This window comes from Chrysochloris asiatica, unplaced genomic scaffold (assembly GCF_000296735.1).
Source record: "Chrysochloris asiatica unplaced genomic scaffold, ChrAsi1.0 scaffold00011, whole genome shotgun sequence".
Taxonomy (NCBI): domain Eukaryota; kingdom Metazoa; phylum Chordata; class Mammalia; order Afrosoricida; family Chrysochloridae; genus Chrysochloris; species Chrysochloris asiatica.
In genome coordinates, this window is record NW_006408529.1 from 1547022 (window position 1) to 1555445 (window position 8424).

At 38.2% G+C, this 8424-nt stretch overlaps 1 pseudogene; it reads right to left on the bottom strand.

Annotated features, from left to right (window-relative positions):
• Positions 1-1958: 1958 nt before the first annotated feature.
• Positions 1959-2570, bottom strand: LOC102834100 (annotated as a pseudogene).
• Positions 2571-8424: the final 5854 nt, after the last annotated feature.

The window sequence follows — 8424 nt, forward strand, 5'->3', positions numbered from 1 at the left end:
AAAAAGTTCATGATAAAATGGAATGAAATGATAATAGATTTTTCCACAAACTTTTTGAAGATCCTCTGTCATAATTGTACACCCATGTTCATTGCAACATTTTTTAGTAAAGAGATGGAGACAACTTAAGTGCCAATCAATGTATGAAAAATAAACAACCTATGGAATACTATAAACATAATGAAATATTATGCAACATTAATGAAAAATGAAGAATCCATTAAGCATCTTACAACATGGGTGGACATGAACAATGATCATTTTAAAACAACCCTCCCTTGATCCCAGAATTCCCTCTACTATTGCCTTGGTTTTCTGCTCTCTTTGAACTAAATCTCCTCAAAAGTGTTGATATAATCTTTGTTATCACCTCCTTTCTTCCTCTGTTCTCTCTTTTTTTTTTATCCAGCTTTTTGCATTTTTAATTTTTCTTTTTACACAAAACAAAGTATAAGAAATAATGCAGCATTAAAAGTGTAAAAGTAGTTAATCAGTAGAACATCAGTAGAACACACACACACACAAATACCCAGGTAAGGTATCAGGCTTTATATACAATGAGGAAACAAATAAAATGAAGGTCATTTTCATATGAAAAATCACATGCTACATGGGCACTACTGTCTACAGTAGTACAGAGAGGGGAACATATTTATTTAGGGGCAGGTATACTACAAGGTCCAAGTTTTACAGTATCAGTGCAATAAATTCACATAACTCTATGACATCTAGTTCAGAGTTTAATTGTTCCCAAATATGTCCCAACAGTGTTGGCCCTCAGAGGATCACTCTTACAGATTTTAACTACTCTCAATTTCTAGTTTCTGAAAAGGACAGACTGATTCTAAGCAGCTTTCCCAGGAGCTAGGAAATATCTGCAGGCCAGAAGCTAACAATCATTGTCACAGTCAGTTCTTACCACAGCCCTTGCCTGCTGCAGAGAAAGATGGAGGGAAACTGTCAGACACCTAGTCCAAACGTGTGGACACTGAAGGAGCCAGCATGACCACAAGACGAGAAGCTTGAGGTGCACTTTTAAAGACTTCTGGTTTTAAGAAATTAGGAAGATAACCTACCTTCTACAGAAATGAATCCTGACTAACCTAAGACTTTTGTCCCTGCAGTGAAGATCATACACACGGGCTTTAACATTTTATGCACTTTAGTTTCAGTCAGCTGGAAATTCCACTACAATTAAAACTGTTAAAAGCCATCCATCTTTTGTCTGCTATTGAAAAGGCTCTAAGGACTTACTCTAAGCCTAACTGGGTCGGGACCAAAGCTCTCTGCCCGTCAAGAGCCCCCATTTAAAAGACATCAATGTTGCCTACAAATTATAAGTTTGGCTCAAGGGAGAAACCAGCAAATACTAGGGGCATGGCATTCATTTCCTTTGATACTATGGGGGACTCCTCTTCCACCCTAAATGCACAGAATGAGGAGTGAGTCTGGATTGGCCTATTCATCAGCAGTGGTGATAGTGGTCTCTGTGCTCAGGCCAGCCAGTTCCTGGTAAGCAGCCTGTGGAAACAGGCAGCAGGACCAACTTCCTGTAGCCCCAGACCATGACTCCCGCAAGCAAAGATTAACTCGAACAATTTTCAGGAGTCACTAGTAACTAAAGGTAGTAAAGGATAAAGTTCACTACTATCTCATTTTAAATGAAATTGTCTGAAAATAATACAATGAACTATGGGGGAGAAAAACCAACAAGTCACTACCCTTAATGAGTTGTCCATATGAGGACAACTGCTGAGACTGTAGCCAGCAACACTCGACAGTACAACACTAGGCACACACAAAGCTTTACTTGGCAAGTCGTGAGTTTCTAGTAACTAGGGGCAGAGTGAGGGAGAGCAAAGAGCTACTTGTGTAACATTTTCGTATAGACAGCATAGTAGCAACTGTTCCCAGGGACAATGTATACTCCAATAACCACACTGAAGAAAGCAGATGCATTACTCATTCTTCTTTTCTTTGTGTTTGAGAAGCTTGTTAATTTTCCTCTTGGCCATTCCAATGTACTTAGAAATGATTCCATGTTGGTTTAGTCCAGGAAGCAACAGTGTGAAAGTTACAATCAGGTAGGTGAGAAAAAGGTTGTGGACTTGCTGTCCCACCCAGGCAAACGCAGCAAGAGAAAGGATCATGGTCATGAAGTACATTTAAGACTTTTCTTCCTTCAGTGTAAAGAGGCGTTTTCACCAGCCCACAGTTCTGTGGCGAGTCTTCACGAGATTGCTGCAAATTTCATGGAATCTTTGCTGTTGCTCAGTGGTCCATTTATTGGAGCCAAAGATTCTAGGTGCTAGGATGGGAACAAGGTAGTAAGCCAAGCACAAAAACATAATGAAACAGGAAACACCGGACAGAACAGATGGATCTAGGCAGTAGATCGTCAGAAATACCAAAGAAACCACGCCCGTGATTGCAGGTGGAAACCAGGCTCTTTGCCATCGGAGGACCTTGTCGGCCATCAGCATCACCTCTCCCCATCCTTGCAGTTGTTATTTGAGACTTGCTGTTTCTGCAGCCAGCAGGTTGGTGCTGCGATTATCACCCTCCGCCATCGTCCCTGAAGTGCCACCCTCTAAAGCAACCTCCCACACCGAGCCCTTACGGCGACCCCAGCCTTCCTCTGTTCTCTTGGAGCAACTCCAATCGGACTCTTGTCTCTGCCACTACATAGGGACAACTCTAATTAAAGTTATTAGTGACTTTTGTGTTGCCAAACCCAGTAGTAAATTCTCAGTTCTTATATAACTCAGCCTATGGTTGCATTAGACAAAACTCATGTCTTTCTTGAAACATTTCTTTTACCTGCTTTCTAGAATTCTTCTCTCTCAGTGCTCCTCCTACCTTCAGAACTCTTTCTTTTCCAACGCCTTTGCAGTTCTTTTCACCTTTACAACTTTTGTGGAATACTCAGAAAGTAATCTTTGTATTTATTCTCTATTCCTGATTCCTAGCTAGACTGATCATTCAAATGTTGAATCTATACCTCCAGCCTCTGTTGAACTCTGGTCTCACATATTCAGCTGTCTGCATCTCCATCTTGATATCTAATAGACTTCCCAGACTTATCATATTGAAAATTAAACTTTTGACCCTCATTCTTAGACTGTTACCATCATACCCTCCCCATCTTATTTGAAGTCATATTTATCTTCTACTTTCTCAGGCCAAAATTCAAAGTTATTTTTGGCTTCACAGCCAGGTCATCAGTAAATTCTGAGAGCTCTTTCTTTGACAAAGTTCTAGAACAGTCTGGCCACTTATGTTACTTTCACTATTATGATTCTTTCTGAACTCATCAGTTCTCACTTTTTCAACTGTCACCTCTTATGCCTGCATCTGCCATTACCCTCTTATAGTGTATTCTTTGCATACAACCAGAGTGATGCTTTTAAAATATGAATAAAATAATGTCACTACTCTGCCAAAAACAAATCATCAAGGCCTTCCATTTTAGGTACATTGGACCTCATTTCTTGTCATTTGCCTCTTTGTCCTCTTTAATGGAACCATACAGGTCTCTTTATTGTGCTTTGGACCTAGTAAGCATACTATGTCTCAGGATCTTTACATATGCTGTTCTCTTGCCTGACCTCTATCAAATACTCTTCACTCAGTTCTTTCCCTTTTACTCTGCTTTGTTTTTCTCCCTAGCCCTTATCATGCTAGTTAAAGTGGATATCATGTTAGGTAAAGTGGAAGGTAAGTGAAAAAGAGGAATATCCCTAACAAGATGGATTGGCACAATGACAGCAGCAATGGGTTCAAGCTTAGCAACTATTGTGAGGATGGTACAGTACAGGATGATGTTTTGTTCTGTTGTGCATAAGGTCTCTATGAGTTGGAATCAACTCAACAGCACCTAACAACAAACTCTTACTAGCATCTGGAAAATCGTGTGTTCATTTGTACTTGTGCTTATCTGTATATCTCTCCTAAGCAAAATGTAAGTTACATGAATGAAAATTCTTTGGGTTGTTTATTGTGGATTTTCTTAGGTCTAGAAAAATCTGTCCCTTATTTGTTGGTCAGCTTTTCATACTATGGTAATTGTATGTTGCTGTGATGCTGGAAGCTATGCCACTGGTATTTTAAATATGATTAGGATCACCCATGGTGGACAGGTTTCAGTAGAGTGTAAAACAAACTAGGAAGAAGGAGAGGCTAGCCCCGTCTGAATAGTTAGCCAATGTAAACCTTATGAATAGCAGTGGGATACTGCCAGATATAGTGCTGGAAGATGAACCGCTAAGATTGGAAGACACCGAAAATATGACTGGTAAAGAGCTGCCTCCTCAGAGTAAATTTGACAGTAATGACATAAATGGAGCAAAACATTCAGGGCCTTCATTTGCTGATGGAGCAAAACTCAAATTAGAAGAAACAGCTGCAAATATCCAATAATAATTGGAACATAAATGTACAAAGTATGAATGTAGAGAATTTGGAAAAAATGAAATGGAATGCATAAAGATCAACATCCCAGGCCTTAGCTAACTGAAATGGACTGATATAGGCTATTTAAAATCAGAAAATTATATGGTTTACTATGCGGGAAATGACTAAGAGGAATATTATCACATTCATCCTTAAGAAGAACATTTCAAGATTTATTTTGAATGACAATGGTGTCTGTGATAGGATAAAATCTACATGCCTACAAGGAAGACCAGTTCATACCACTATTATTCAGATTTACACACGAACCACTAAAGAAAAAGATGATAAAATTAAGGAATTCTACCAACTTCTTGGAGTCCTGGTGTGGTGCTGAGGGCTGCAAAGTTGTTTGAACTACAAGTTTGGTGGTTCAAGCTCACCAGTTGCTCCTTGGAAACCCTATACAGGATTGCTATGGGTCAGAATTGACTTGATAGCACTTAACAACAACAACAACAACAACAAATGAACTTCTTTAGTCTGAAATTGATCAAACGTTCAATTAAGGTGCATTGATAATTACTGTGAAATTTGGAATGTGAACTTTGGAAATAAGAGGAAGGGTCAGTAATTGGAAAATATGGCCTTGGTGATGATATAAATAATGTTGGAGATCATATGATAGAATTTTGAAAGACCTATGACTTATTCATTGCAAATATCTTCTTTAAAAAACCTAGACCTTACAAATAGAATTTACAGGAGTCAAATTGACTAAATCTGTGGGAACAACAGTTGAGGAGTTCAATACCAGCTAAAACAAGGCCAGTGGTCAAATGCGGAACTATCAATTCCTCATATACAAGTTCAGGCTGAAGTGGCAGAAAATTTTAAAAGGCCACATGAGTCAAAATATGACCTTGAATACATCCTGTCCGGATTTAGAGAACACCTCAAGAAGAGATTTGGTGCATTAGACACTAATGACTGAAGATTGTTGTTGTTGTTAAGTGCCTTCGAGTCGGTTCCGACCCATAGCGACCCTGTACAGGGTTTCCGAGGGTGTAAATCCTTACGGGAGTAGAAAGCCTCATCTTTCTCCCGCAGAGCAGCTGGTAGTTTCGAACCGCTGACCTTAAGGTTCGCAGCCCGATTCGTAACCACTACGCTACCAGAGAATGACTGAAGATTGTTGTTGTTGTTGTTAAGTGCCGTAGAGTCGGTTCCGACCCATAGCGACCCTGTACAGGGTTTCCGAGGGTGTAAATCCTTACGGGAGTAGAAAGCCTCATCTTTCTCCCGCAGAGCGGCTGGTAGTTTCGAACCTCTGACCTTAAGGTTCTCAGCCCGATTCGTAACCACTACGCTACCAGAGATTAGAAGAGTTGTATTACGAATATCATGTGGGAAGAAAGCTAAAAGGAGAGAAAGAAAAGACAAAAATGGCCATGAGAAGAACCTCTTAAACTTGTTTTTCAATGTAGAGAAGTGAAAGCTAATGGAAGAAATGAGATAGTATAATAGCTGAACAGAAAATTCCAAAGGGTAACTCCAGAAGTAATGTATTGTAAGGAAATGAGCAAAGACCTGAAGTTAGGAAACCAAAAGGTGGGCATTTTCAAACCAAAAGAATTGAAGAAAATTTTTTGAATTGAAGGAAAAATTTAAGCCTCAACTTGCAATATTGAAGGATTCTATGTGCACTGTATTGAATGATATAGAAAGTATCAAAAGAAGATGGAAGGAATACACAAAATAACTGTGCCAAAAAAGAAATGGTCAATGTTCAGCCATTTCAAAAGGTAGTATATGATCAAGAACTGATAGCACTGAACAAAGCTCCAATGAAGACTTTGGTGAAAAACAAGGCTCCAGGAATAAAAGCAACACAAATGACATGTTTCCACAAATGACTCAGCACTGGAGTCTCTCAATCATCTGTGTCAAGAAATTTGGAAGACAGCTACCTGGCCAACTGACCATAAGGGATCTCTAATTTGTGCCCATTCCAAAAAGAGGTGACCCATTGGAATGTGGTAATCATCAAACAGCATCATTGATATTACACAAAAGTAAAATTTTTGTTGAAGATAATTTAAAAATGGTTGCAACAGCACATCAACAGGGAACTTAAAGATATGCAAGCTGGATTCAGAAAAAAAATCAAATGAAGGATATCTTTGCTGATGTCAGATGGATCTTAGTATAAGCAGAGAATACCAGAAAGATGTTTACCTGTGCTTTGTTGATTATGCAAAAGCTTTTGACTGTGTGGGTCAGGACAAAGTATAGATAAAGTGAAGAATGGGGATTCTAGAATTCTAAATTGTGCTCATGGGGAACTTGTATATAGACCAAGAGACAGTCATTAGAACAGAACAAGGGGATAATGAATAGTTTAAAATCAGGAACGCTGGCCTCTCGCTGTACTTATTTTGTCTGTATACAGAACAAGCAATACAAGAATCTGGATTATATTAAGAAGAATGTGGTATCATGATTTGAGGCAGACTCAATAATAACCTATGATATAGAGATGATACAACTTTGCTTGCTGGAAATGAAGAGCACTTGAAATATTTATTGATGAAGATCAAAGACTACAGTATGGATTTCACCTCAGTATAAAGAAATAAATGCTCACAACTGGACCAGTGCATGATATCATGATAAATGGAGAAAAGATTAAAGTTGTCAAAGACTTCAATTTGTTTGACTCCACTATCAATAGTCATTGAAGCAGTAGTCAAGAAACCAAAGGCAGTATTGCATTAGGCAAATCTGTTGCAAAATTCTTCCTCAATGGGTACAGATATCAGTTTGTGAACTAAGATACACCGGACACAAGCCATGATATTTTATTTTCAGTTGCCACATATGCATTTTAAAATTGGTCAGTGAATAAGGAAGATTGTAGAAGAATTGATGCATTTGAATTATGGTGTTGGTGAAGAATATTAAAAGTACCATGGATTGCCAGAAGAACAAACAAATTTGTGTTGGAAGAAGTGTTGCCTGAATGTTCCTTAGAAGCAAGGATGGTGAGACTCTGTTTCTCATACTTTGGATTCATTATCAGGAGGTACAAGTCCCTGGAGAAGGACATCAGCTTGATTAAGTAGAGGGTCAAATGAAAAAAGGAAGACCCCCCCACCCCCACCCAACGAGATGGATTGACACAGTGCGAGCAACAATGGCCTCAAATGTAACAATTGTGAGGATAGCACAAGACTGGTCAGTGTTTCATTCTGTTGTGCATGGGGTCACTGAGTCAGAACCCATTAGTTATTACCTATCTACATCAAGAAAAATATGTGGCTCACAACAGTCACTCAAAATAATAGCTGAATGACTGCACATAACTCTGTAAACATCAAATATTCACACTTTAGAACATGAGGGAATTGATACATTATTTATTCTACATTCTCACTTCAAATAATTAAAAATGTCTACTTTATAAATTTATTTTACATTTACAATTTTTTTGGATATACGAAGGGCCACAGAATATTTGTAACTCTTTGAAGGTGAAGGAATTGGTCAAGGACAAAGAAAAGGTCTAAAATAAAGATTTTCTTTAGTGAACCCAGTCCAAATTTCCTTGGGATTTGATACTTTTATTTAGTATTGGTACCATTCTGTACATAAAGAATATAGCCCATTATGTTGGTAGGCAAATTGAAGTAGACATTGCATTTATGAGGGTATAAAATTAAATGTAATGCTTATTACCTTGAAATGTAAGTGTCAGCTACCAGTTTCTCAATTTTACAAGATATGTAGAAGAGACACAGATGTTCTATTACCTATTCTAGTAATTTCCCCTTCCTTTCCTTAGACATCATTAGCTTCTTCTCAGAATTATAGCCTGCATCTTGGGAAAGATAAGGCACATGAAGTAATTTTAGCTGAAAGATTTTCAGTTCGTTTCCCAAGGTGATTGAAGTATTGAGAACATGAATGTGAAATATTTTTAATAGTTATTTTTAAGGATACTTTTCTCTTTAGAAATGTGATGAGAATTTG